We start from the raw sequence: 10,371 nt of genomic DNA, 5'->3' as shown, positions 1-10,371 counted from the left end.
CTCGGGGAATAAATTTGGTTGAAAGACAGGGAATGGCTTGAGTCAGCACCATTAGTTGTGATGTGAATTTCTTAGTTGTTTCTGTAGGCTCAATGCTAGCAGTTGAGTTTCTGTGGGGTAAGTAGGTGCTCAGTTTAATTCCTATATACTTGTTGGCTCATAACTATCATGACATCTGGCTCTCAGGCATACATGCAGAGACAGTACTATAGATACATAGTAGGTTCTCTTTTTTATAGGAAGTTTTATCATGTGTCCAACATTCTGCCTTCATGTATATACACACCAGACAAGGGAACCAGATCTCATAACAGGTGGTTGTGAGCCCCTATGTGGTTGCTGGGAATTGAACTCAGGATCTCTGGAAGAGCAGTTGGCCCTCTTTAACTTCTAAGCCATCTTTCCAACCTCTAGATCTTAAGAACAGTGTGAACTATAAAAACAGGAAGAGTAAAAGTGCATTTTCAACGACTGTAGGACACTACACCTTAACCCAGAGTGGCCTGAAAAAAAGGGTGAAGATTTGTGGTATTTTTAGTTCGTTGATGGTCTTGCTTGTATTGGCCTGTTGTTCACATGTCCTGTAATTTCAGGTTCTCCATTGTTTCTAAACAAGTATTCCCTCATGTACATTCGTGGCCCTGGTTACTGGATGAGGACAATTATGCTGTCTCCAACCTTTAATGTCGTTGCTTGGGAGGCAGAGGCAGGTAGACACCTGTGAAATCAAGGCGTCTGGGCTACTATGTACAGAGTTCCAGGCCAGCCAGGGATACATAGTGAGCTATCTCTCCAGCCCTAGCTAAGTCTTTCGAAGGAGTTTTAGTGTTCATGAGCACATTATACCTACATTATCTTTTCAGCGTGTTGAGAAAGGTACAACACAAGCAAAGGCTGGGAGCTAGCTGGTTTAGAGGAAGAGGTCTTTGTGGATGGACTCTTTCATATAGCAAAGGAAAACAATGCCTTCTGGGAAGTGAACTAAGTAAGTCTTTAAGATTAGGGGCTGGAGAGATGGCTCAGGTTAAGAACACTAACTTCCAGAGGTCAGGTTAAGAACACTAACTTCCAGAGGTCCTGAGTTCAATTCCCAGCAATCACATGGTGGCTCACAACCATTTGTAATGAGATCTGGTGCCCTCTTCTGGTGTGCAGATATACATGGAAGCAGAATGTTGTATACATAATAAATAAATAAAAATCCTTTAAAAAAAGATTAAAAGGAAAAAACAGCCTGGAGGTGGTGAACGCCTTTAACCCCAGTATTCAGAAGGTAGAGGCAGGCAGATCTCTGAGTTTGAGGCCAGCCTGGCCTACGGGCAAGGTCCAGGACAGCCTCCAAAGCTACAGAGAAACCATGTCTCAAAAAACAAAAATAAATAAATAAAACCTCATTAAACTGATCTTTGAAACTGGGTGGGATTTTTAAGGCCTCTCTTCCAGAAAACAAGAACTTGGTTGTTAGGCCTGAACCTCGGTACCACGTACCATCATTTCAATGGAAAGTGTCTTAGTGATTGGAACTTCTAGTGCAGTTTAGAGTTCTTCCATTTGAAAATGGGATATTTGCATGAGATTGCTTGAATCTTGTTTCCTTGTCTCTCCCTCCCCATCACAACTCTCAGAGTCTGAGGGAGATTTTTCTCTTGATAAAGGAACAAAACAAGTGAACATCTTATTTGTAAATTGATAACTGGTAACTAGTGGTAAACTTGCAGAATTCTTTGAAGCCTAATCCTAGGTAGCCTTAGGAAAATGGAACTTAATTATTTTTGTACCTGTATTCACCTTGTTTTTTCAAGATACCATAAATGATATTTTCTTTTTCAGAGCTGCTTCTTTTTTTTTTAGATTTATTTATTTATTTATTTATTTATTTATTTTTATTATGTATACAGTCTTCTTCATGCATGCCAGCAGAAGGCACCATATCTCATTCAAAGTGGTTGTGAGCCACCATGTGGTTGCCGGGAATTGAACTCAGGACCTCTGGAAGAATAGTCAGTGCTCTTAACCACTGAGCCATCTCTCCTGCTTATTTGGGGCTACTATTTTTTTTTTTTTTAGTTGATGTGTAATTAATAAAAGTGCTTTTTTTTTTTCGAGACAGGGTTTCTCTGTGTAGCTTTGGAGCCTATCCTGGCACTCGCTCTAGAGTCCAGGCTGGCCTCGAACTCACAGAGATCCACCTGCCTCTGCCTCCCGATTGATCAGAATTTTTTACAGTTGTGGCTGAATGTCTTTCAGTAGTCTTCCAAGGAGGGCCATTTTACTTTTTTAAGGTTACCTTTAAAGTCATGGGGTCATCAACTTTGACTACTTTGCATGTACCTGTTACGATAAATCTTTCTGCCAAAAGTCGCCGAGCCCCACACCACATGTGTGCTTTACTCCAGCCACCCACCCGAATTAGGGTCCCAATTAATGCACAGAGAGACTTGTATTAGGTTCAAAGCTGCTTGGCCAATGATTAGGATTCTCATCTGTTAGCTCAGTCTTAATTACCACAAACGTATATATTTTATAAGACTTTTCTTATTGGACACCTTATTGGCGTCCCTCCTTGCCGGTGGCTCACATTCCTACCTCCCCCCACCCCTGGTGCTTTTTGTTTTCTTTGACAGTCTTGTGTAGCTCAGGCTAGCCTCCAAGTGTTAATGGCTGGCCTTTAACCCCTAATGTTCCTCCCAGCTTCACCTCCCAAGAGGTAGGATAACAGGATTGTAACATCAAACTCCACTCTCTACTTTCTTCTTGGAAATGTAAAGTGTTGTGGGATATTCAATCACACTTTGTTTGCATTTGTGTTAATTAAATAAGCTCAATCTTGGGTCAGGAGGCTGAGTGAGCAACTAGTTGACAGAAAGTAATCAGACGATTTGAGGGTGTCTGGTAGATGGATAGAGACACGAAGTAGCAGGGAGGGACTTTGAGTGGCATGTTTTTTTGTTTTATTTATCTATTTATTTATTTGGTGGAGCAGAAGGATGCTCTTTCAGAGATAGCAGCAAAGAGAGGTCAGCTAGTTGCTCATTTCGGAGGAGCGGCAGGAGGGCCGGGCCAGCCACGCGGTTCGGTGGCTAAGTGGCCAGGTGAGGGAGGGGAGGGCATGGTGTCTGTCGCGCACTGTCAGGGACGCAGTGCCGGAGGACGGGGAGCCGGGGAGCAGAATCCCTCCGCGTCCACCACACTCCCGGACACCCGCTTGCCTGCGGCCGCCCGCCCGAAGCGGAAACAGCCTCTCCGGGGGGACAGTCGAAGCTTGTCTGCTCGCCCACGCAAAGTAGGAACCGTAGGTCATTCCTCTTCTACCACTTCGGCCTCAGAAACACCCTCCCTTTCCCACTACCCCCCCTCCACCGTGTACCCACTTCTCCTTGGAGGCCAAAGCAGAAGGGGCGAGAACGCCGCTCCGAGGCTGCCGGGAGGAGTCCCTGTGCCACCACGCCCCTCGTGCGGGGGGGCGGGGACATGCAAATGAGACGCGACGGCCGCGCGCGAGGAATGCCGGGAGCGCCAGATTCGTGGAATTTGTAGCGGAAGCTGTGGATCTGAGGGAGCGAGTGGGGTGCCGAGGCCGCGGACACGGCCGCGAAGCGGAAGGAGGCGCGGGGAGGAGGCAGGAGTCAGGTTCGCGAGCGGTCACCACGACGTTGGTGTGGGTCGCGAGCGCTGGGTAAGGGAGCGTGGGAGGAGGTCGGCATCGCTTCTCGGCCTTTTGGCTAAGATCAAGTGTAGTATCTGTTCTTATCAGTTTAATATCTGATACGTCCTCTATCCGAGGACAATATATTAAATGGATTTTTGGAACTAGGAGTTGGAATAGGAGCTTGCTCCGTCCACTCCACGCATCGACCTGGTATTGCAGTACTTCCAGGAACGGTGCACCCCCCACTCGGGGAATAAAGTTGGTTGAATGTAAGAGGTATCTATTCTTTTTAACTGATGGTGTGTTAAATGGTATTCTCTGGAACATAACAAAAGTGTGGTCCCAAAGATTTATAGAGTTTATTCGTTTTTTTTTTTTGCTGCTTACCTTACTTTTTGTTTTTGTCGGGTCCCCCCAGGAACTTACTTATTCAGTGGCAGGTCACCTTTTTGCTTATAGAATCCAACCATTATACTTGTGTTGCTGTAGCCTTTGACTTAGTCTGTTTCTTTCTAAATCCAATCTAATATTGGACATACATAGTCTTTTTGGTAGTCTGTCCCTGGAAATAAGCCTGGCAGACACCTCTACTTTGTTAAACTTTCTGTGCAGCTGGGGGGATAGAGGGTATCACTCTCTAAGGTGCAGCTTTCTCCTCTGATAGTTTATCTAGGATTCACTATTACTCCAACCCTACTTAGAAACACCTTAATACAGTCACTTACAGTCCCTCCCAGAGGTCACTTATAGTCCCTCCCACAAAGGAGAAAATCTTATCCTTCCTGGGAATGGCCATTTTCTTAAGTTCTTGGATTCCTTCTTTCTCTCGTCTCACTTGCCCCCTATATCAGGCCGACTTCTCCTTTCACCTGTCACCAAGCCATTTCATCAGCGTCAACAGGCCTTCCTACAGGCTCCAGCCTTACACCTTCCAGACTTGTCACTTCTCCATGTTTCTGAAAAACAAGGGTCTTTGGGGTCCTGGGTCACCAACTGGGATCTTCCTTTGTGCCTGTCACATACTTCAAAGTTGGGCACTTTGTGAACTCTGGCTGCAGCTAAACTTCTATGTGAGTCAAAAAAGTTAACCTTTTGGTCTCCTATTACCATCCTCTCCTCACCACCTGTCCCACCTTCTAACCAAGCATTACATCCCTCCAGAGTTCTCTCTATATACACGAGGGAGCTCTACCTCAGGCTACCTATACATGGTACACGGATGGCAGCTCCTTCCTACATGAAGGAGTATGCAAAGCAAGATATGCTAGTCTCAGACACCAAAGTGGTTGAGGCACAAACCCTTCCAGCACAAAGCACAAACCAACAGGCTGAGTTAATAGCTCTTACTCGTGCCTTTCGACTAGCAAAGGACAGTCCCTAAACCTTTATACAGACTCTAAGTATGCTTTTCACATTCTCTTGTCACATGCAGCTGTTTGGAAGGAGCATGGGCTACTAACAACAAAAGGAAGTTCTAGAACCAATTCAGATCAAATTATGGCCTCTCACCTTCCCACAGCTATAGGAATTGTCCACCACTGCTCACATCAAGCAAACAATTCCATTATTTCCAAGGGAAATAACGAAACTGATGAGGCAGCTAGAGCTGTGGCTCTCAGGGGCCTAGGTCCCCCTCACAAGCCACAAGGCACTCTCATTTTACAACCCCTTATTTCATCACCACCTCCCAATATTCAACAAATTTTATACTATCTGCACCAGATCTTTCACCCTAATAGTCAGGCTCTTTCTCATTTTATTAAAACCTATTTACAGCCTACCTCTAAAGATCTGTCCTATCTAAAGACTATCACTGCTTCTTGTAAGATCTGTCAAACTTCTAACCATATCCCTGGGCATCAGAGTCTCCCCTTCCCCACTCATCAAGCCAGGGGATCCCTCCCTGGGTCAGACTGGCAACTTGACTTCACCCACATGCCCACAGTTAGATGCTTTAGATATCTTTTAGTCCTAGTGGACACATTCTCAGGATGGGTAGAAGCTTTTCTCACCACTAATAACATATCAGTTTCTGATCTCCTTTTCAGGGAGATCATCCCCTGTTTTGGAGTTCCATCTTCCCTTCAGTCAGATAATGGTCCTGAATTTACCTCTCCAATCTCAAAAACTTTGGCAAAAGCCCTTAATTAACATCCCATGGCATTTCCATATCCCCTACCATCCCCAGTCTTCAGGCAAAGTTGAACGAACTATTCGTTCTCTCAAAAATTTTCTTATCAATCTCTCCCAAGAACTACATACAGATTGGATAAAACTCCTGCCATTGAGCCGGACGTTAGTGGTGCATGCCTTTAATACCAGCACTCGGGAGGCAGAGGTAGGTGGATCTCTGTGAGTTCGAGGCCAGCGTGGTCTACAAGAGCTAGTTCCAGGACAGCCTCCAAAGCCACAAAGAAACCCTGTCTCCAAAAAAAAAAAAAAAAAAAAAGGGGGGCTGGAGAGATGGCTCATAGGTTAAGAGCGCTGACTGCTCTTCCAGAGGTCCTGAGTTCAATTCCCAGCAACCACATGGTGGCTCACAACCATCCATTATGAAATCTGGTACCCTCTTGTGTGCAGATATACATGGAAGCAGAATGTTGTATACATAATAAATAAATAAATACTCCTGCCATTGGCCCTACTGCAACTAAGAGCCCTTCCAAAGAAACCCCTCTTTATTTCCCCTTTGGAGCTCTTGTATGGACGGTCGATTATGCCTCCTGGCCTCGAGTCTCAGCCGTCACCTCTCCCAGATCAGCTTCTTACCCCCTTGTTACACTACCTTCGCACTCTTCACCATCATCTGCCTCAGCCCCATCCTAATCCCTTTCCCTCGCCAATCAACATAGGAGACTTAGTTCTCCTTTCTCCTCCAGGTCACATCCCCCTCTTTCTCCAAAATGGACAGTATCTTTCAGGATCATCTTACTACCCCAACTGTTGCTAAGCTCAAGGGTTTCCCTCACTGGATTCATCTTTGTCCTTCTTACATTTCAACCACAACAGGACCTTGTTCTCTTAAGTTTCAGAAGATACCAAGGTCAACCAGCCTGCCTCCGGTCTCAGAAGAATGAGGGCTTACACATCTTTCAAGACCCAAGGCCGACCCTATTGGTTCATGCCTTTTCTTCTACTCCCTTTGCTCACCCCCACCAGTAGTGAATTCTATATATGGAGATTTGAGGAAACCTATACCCAGCAGTCCAAACAGACTGCTCACAAGGTGGGTTCTGGAGACTGCCCACTAGTAGGTTGCAAAAAGGAGGTACTTATCCCTATAACACCTAAATCCATTTCTGAAACATCTGCCCTGCCCCCTATGCTTGTTTTCTCTATGATCAGATTAGAAATTATTGTCAATGCTGGACAGAAACTTATGGAGGTTGCCCTTATTATAGGTCCTGTAAGAGACACAATGAATACTCAGGAACATACTCTACCTTTTATGCAGAATGGGGGATTTTTTATATTCTAATTAAAGGCCCATGGCACCCCAGATGGGAGACAGGGGTCATTGGTAAACTTTACTATAGCAATGATTACTGCCCATCAGGCACACTCAAAATACAGAGGGTACACAACCCTAAGTATAGACACAGTAGAAAAAGTGGTCCAAAGCTCTTCAAAGGTTCTTCCCTAATGTCATCCCTTTTTGATGATAATGATGCCACCTCCCTGTCATACCATCTCTCGTTTCAAACCCTAATCTCTGCATACCTGCTATTGAATGATGCTTTGCCTTACCACTTTGAAAAATGCTGGTTGTGTGTCTCCCTTGGGTCAAACTCACAACCGCCCTTTGTGGCCTCACCCATTGTCTTATCAGACTTTCCTACCTTGCCACCTCTAAACTTCTCTGAGTCAAACTTTACTAGCACCCCTTATCTCGCCCACATCTCTCTCTTCCGTATCGAAGATTTCTTTAACTATGCAAGAACACACCTTGTGGGCACTCTGGATTCCACAGACTGCAATAATACCATAACTCTTAGTGTGTCCCAACATTCACAACCCATCCATTCTCTGTGGCACACAAGTATACCACTGCCTATCTGCTAGGTGGCCTGGGACTTGTACCCTGGTGTTTGTTTTCCCTAAATTAGGGGTGGTACCTGGTAAAGAACCCCTGCTAATTCCTAGCACTAATTTTTTTTTTGGGGGGGGGCCGGGTTGAGACAGGGTTTCTCTGTGGCTTTGGAGGATGTCCTGGAACTAGCTCTTGTAAACCAGGCTGGTCTCGAACTCACAGAGATCCACCGGCCTCTGCCTCACGAGTGCTGGGATTAAAGGCGTGCACCACCAATGCCCGGAACTGGATGCTACCTTTCTTAACCTCTCTTCTCTCTCTTTTCTTTCTTTTATGTTTTTTAGATTTTATTTATTATGTATACAACATTCTGCTTCCATGTATATCTGCACACCAGAAGAGGGAGATCTCATAAGGGATGGTTTTGAGCCACCATGTGGTTGCTGGGAATTGAACTCAGGACCTCTGGAAGAGCCAGTGCTCTTAACCTCTGAGCCGTCTCTCCAGCCCTTCCTCTTTTCTTAATCCTACTAGTGGCACCCTGTCTTATAAACTTCTTGTCTAGATTCCTTCAGCAACAAGTTCAAAGGATTTCTAATCCGACTTTCAACCAGTTGCTGTTGGAGGATTACCAGCCCCTAGCTAAGGAACCAGAGCTGCAACACCTGGACATATCCTGATGATGGAGGTGAAGATTGTCCCATGAACCTCGACCCCCCCCCCCAATTCAGCAGGAAGTAGTTTAATGATAACACTGCCCCCTCCCTTTCCAAACTGCAATTGTTTTATTAATAAAAAGGGGGAATGCAGGGAAAAAGAGCTAGCCAAACAAACACATCCTGGGCAGCCAAAGACACACACTTTGGCCCTGCAACGAGAATCAAAGAAATGCACCCTGACCTTGAAACCAGTGCATGTCTTTTTAGAGTTCCTACAGATTTGGGGCCCTAACAGGATCACAGAGTGGCAGTTCCTTGTAGGGTCAGTTCTTTCTGTCAAATGGCAGCATCTCCTTGGACACAAACACACACACCCATGCACAGTCACAGGTAAGGGCACAAGGAGCTGTGCCCTTATAAGTCCATTTAGCTGTGACAGGAAACAGCATAGATCTATGCTACCTTTTGCTTTCCCAGGGCCATGCCTCTGTGCTTATAGCTGATTTTCCTTAGGAAACTATCCCTCTCCTGTTCTTAGCCCAAGGTCTCCCTTTTCCTGTCTCCCAATTCCTCTTCACTTGAGCACTGTGCCGTGTGCATGAGACTGGTAACTGCTATGAAGCCAGATTCTCTCCATCTGCACAGCCCATCAGGGGTCAGGCCCAAGGAGGGAGCTGATCTCTTAGTTAGCTAACAGAAAAGATGTGCAAGATGGTGTACTGGGGGATGAGAATGGCACCAATCCATCCCCGGATGAAAGCAGATGAATTGCAGGTGTGCACAATCACACTTATTTCTGGTACGAATCAACCAGTGCCATAGCACATACAGGCAATCTAGGCTTTGCAGTTGAGGGAGGGAATACTTGTTTGGAAAGATAAAGAATCTGGAAATATATCCAGGGTTCAGGCAGGAGGCTTACAGCAGGCAGATTGGGGTTTGCTATAAGGCTAAAAAGGAAATACACCGATTCACACATGCATTCATTCCTCTCATGGTTCTTTATTCAAGAATGGAGGCTCTCTTTATCCCATAAGGCTTTCAGTTTTTTTATCCAATACAGTTACAATTAACAATTCTGACGCCATAATTGATAAACGTAAAAACAAGGAAGAAGTACTAGAAGTTTACAATTAATAAAAGCTGAAAACGACATCCTGGTGGCTATCGGAACCAGCACAAGCTGTGGAAGGAAAATGGGCCCTTAATCCATAGTAGTTTCCGGCCCATTGTTAGCTAGACCTTGGAAACAAGTTTCTTTTCAGCAGACAGCGATCCTGGGGAGTTAGTCTGGTGAATTGTCTACCACAATCGAAAATCAAAAACTCAATGAACAAACCATAAAGGACTAAATTAGACTCCACATGTGGAGCCTCCTTGCCTATTTATTCCCTGGGCAGCAAGTTGTTTGTTAATTGAGTTTTTCAAGACCGGTAGCACTTGCGTGTCACAGACATAAAATGTCTGCGAGCTTAAATACAGAAAAAACCGCATCAGATAAAGACGCGGAGGTGGTCTAGAGCCTTGAGACACTTCTGACTGAAGTAGAATACTAAGAGTCCGAGGCAAAGTGTCCTGTTGATTAGAAACACTAACATTAGCCATACTTTTATTGAACAAAGTTTATTCCCCGAGAGGGGGTGCACCGTTCCTGGAAGTACTGCAATACCAGGTCGATGCGTGGAGTGGACGGAGCAAGCTCCTATTCCAACTCCTAGTTCCAAAAATCCATTTAATATATTGTCCTCGGATAGAGGACGTATCAGATATTAAACTGATAAGAACAGATACTACACTTGATCTTAGCCAAAAGGCCGAGAAGCGATGCCGACCTCCTCCCACGCTCCCTTACCCAGCGCTCGCGACCCACACCAACGTCGTGGTGACCGCTCGCGAACCTGACTCCTGCCTCCTCCCCGCGCCTCCTTCCGCTTCGCGGCCGTGTCCGCGGCCTCGGCACCCCACTCGCTCCCTCAGATCCACAGCTTCCGCTACAAATTCCACGAATCTGGCGCTCCCGGCATTCCTCGCGC

General features: G+C 45.6%; 1 non-coding gene and 1 pseudogene across 1 annotated transcript; one reads left to right on the top strand and one right to left on the bottom strand.

Moving 5' to 3' along the window:
• Positions 1 to 3,702: 3,702 nt before the first annotated feature.
• Positions 3,703 to 3,893, top strand: LOC113833642. The gene has a single exon (XR_003481754.1). It is a non-coding gene; the product is annotated as a U2 spliceosomal RNA (small nuclear RNA).
• A 6,080-nt stretch (positions 3,894 to 9,973) lies between these two features.
• LOC113833638 lies at positions 9,974 to 10,164 on the bottom strand (annotated as a pseudogene).
• Positions 10,165 to 10,371: the final 207 nt, after the last annotated feature.

The sequence above is a fragment of the Cricetulus griseus genome, chromosome 2 (genome assembly GCF_003668045.3).
Source record: "Cricetulus griseus strain 17A/GY chromosome 2, alternate assembly CriGri-PICRH-1.0, whole genome shotgun sequence".
Classification (NCBI taxonomy): Eukaryota; Metazoa; Chordata; class Mammalia; order Rodentia; family Cricetidae; genus Cricetulus; species Cricetulus griseus.
The sequence above is the reverse complement of the archived record's forward strand: the minus strand, read 5'-3'. Positions and strand labels throughout refer to the sequence as shown.